Here is a 2,314-nt window from a genome sequence, read left to right on the forward strand (position 1 = left end):
TATCTGAAGGGTATGGAAGGGAGTCTGCAGAGTTAGAGACAGTGTACTATCTGAAGGGTATGAAGAAGTCTGCAGAGTTAGAGACTAGTGTACTATCTGAAGGGTATGGAAGGAAGTCTGCAGAGTTAGAGACTAGTGTACTATCTGAAGGAAGGAAGGTAGTTGCAGAGTTAGAGACTAGTGTACTATCTGAAGGGTAATGGCAGGTAGTATGCAGAGTTAGAGACTAGTGTACTAAATTATACAGTAAAATGTGTATACATATATAGAAGTGAATGCTTATTATAGCTAGGTATTTTTTGCATTAAAACTGGCAGTGGTGATTTGATATTGTTCCTCTGGTTCTGGAAGCCCAACAGCAGGGTTCCGGTTCCAATGAGGAAGTAGTAGAGAGAACAGCTAAGGAGCAGCACCTGACACCTGAGATACACCGTTGGGAKGAAAGCTCTCGTACACACAAGACACACAACCCACTCTGACGGAGAGGTAATGTCCCAAATGTCACGCTGTTCCCTAAATAGTGCACTACTTTAGACTAGAGCCCTATGAGCCCTGGTCAAAGGTAGTGCACTATAAAATGGAATAGTGTACCATTTGGGACGAAGGAGACAGTACTTAGTTTCTGGGAACAAGCAAATCTATGGGTTAACACCAAGGAGGAAATGATGTCACTTTTGATGACCTCTGACCTCTGTCCACATAGAGCTGTACTGTATCTGGTCTCCCTTTGTGAAGGTCCATGTGTAGAGTAGCTTGGTCCATGTGTAGAGTAGCTTGGTCCATGTGTAGAGTAGCTTGGTCCATGTGTAGAGTAGCTTGGTCCATGTGTAGAGAGGAGTAGCTTAGTCCAGCAGGACGTTTAAACTCATTTGATTCAGATTCAGAACTGTGCCATAGAAAACGTCTTACAAAACTGCACCACCGTGTCTTCAGCAACCCTTTACAATGGAATACCCACAGCATTCAAGTCAGCCACACTCCAGTTTCCATCAGTGTGTCTGATCCCAGGATATCTCAGGGAAACTGTCTGGCTCTGGCAGCCTGTCTGGCACAAAATGGAGGAGGGTTCAGATCCTGGGCTGCGTGAATGGCACCTTGTTATATAGTGCACTACATTTGGCAAACGTCTACAGGGTTAGAGTTAGGGCTAACCAATAGGGCTCTGGTCAAAAGTAGTGCACTATATAGGGAATAGGGTGCCATCTCAGATTGGGCAGCCTCAGGACAGAAGCGGAGACATTCCCATTGGGTGAGGAGGTTGAGTCCTTCTTCAGACAGACGGGTGTGGTCAGTCGGTCCTTTAAAGGTCTCTCAGTCTCTGACTGTTACTGTGACTGGGGTCCTATTGGGTCATGTCTGGTGGTGGTGGTGGTAGTGGTGGTGATGGTGGTGTTCGTGGTGGTGGCGGTGCTCGTGACGCTGCACCAGAGGCAACACAAAGGACCCAGACCCCTGCTCCCTCTCCTTCTCCCTCTCAAGACAAGGGGGAGGCGGGGGAGCCTGCTGCTGATGCTGCTGATGCTGATGCTGATGCTGCTGCTGATACTGATGCTGGGKATTGRAGTGAGGTGACAGGGGYGTTTTGGACGGGGACAGGCCCTGACCCTCCCTGGCTTTGGCCCGGAGCCGTTTGCTGTGGCTGTGCTGCAGAGGGTGCTGGTGGTGGCTGGAGAAGGGGAGGTGGTACACATCCTGACCTCCGTGACCCCCAGATGAGGAGTTCCCTGTATGCAGCAGGGTCTGGAGAGGAGGAGGCTGAGGAGGTAATGCCCCCCAGTGTGGTATTACTGGACTTGCCCCTTTCAATTCCCCATTGGTCCCTCCAACGCCGCTCCTTTAGATGTTCCTTTGGGGGACTTGAGGAAGTGTGACGCGCCCCGACCCGGGCTTCTAGAGGGCTGTAGTTCTCACTGATGACCTGCGAGCGGCGCTGGTGGGCGTGGGCGGCGTGGGCCTCGGGCTCCTGGGAACGGAGCGGTTCTGGGACTGGGAGGTCCGCACATGGGTCTCCTGGGGGCGGAGGAGGGGTGGATCCTGGAGGAGGGAGAGAGAGAAGAATAGAGAGAGTAAAAGAGAGAGAGAGAGAGAGGAGAGTCCCATATAAGTTCTATGGACTCACTCTGTGTGCAATAATAGCGTTTAACATGATGTTTTAATGACGACCTCATCTCTGTACCCCCACATACTGTACAACTATCTGTTAGGTCCCTCAGTCAAGCAGTGAATTTCAAACACAGCTTCAACCACAAAGACCAGGGAGCTTTTGTACCTATTGGTAGATGGGTCAAAATAAAAAAAGATGACATTGATATTA

General features: G+C 50.1%; 1 pseudogene; it reads right to left on the minus strand.

Annotated features, from left to right (window-relative positions):
• Positions 1-243: 243 nt before the first annotated feature.
• Positions 244-2,282, minus strand: LOC139026196 (protein naked cuticle homolog 2-like; annotated as a pseudogene).
• Positions 2,283-2,314: the final 32 nt, after the last annotated feature.

Source organism: Salvelinus sp. IW2-2015, unplaced genomic scaffold, assembly GCF_002910315.2.
Source record: "Salvelinus sp. IW2-2015 unplaced genomic scaffold, ASM291031v2 Un_scaffold4099, whole genome shotgun sequence".
NCBI classification, from domain to species: domain Eukaryota; kingdom Metazoa; phylum Chordata; class Actinopteri; order Salmoniformes; family Salmonidae; genus Salvelinus; species Salvelinus sp. IW2-2015.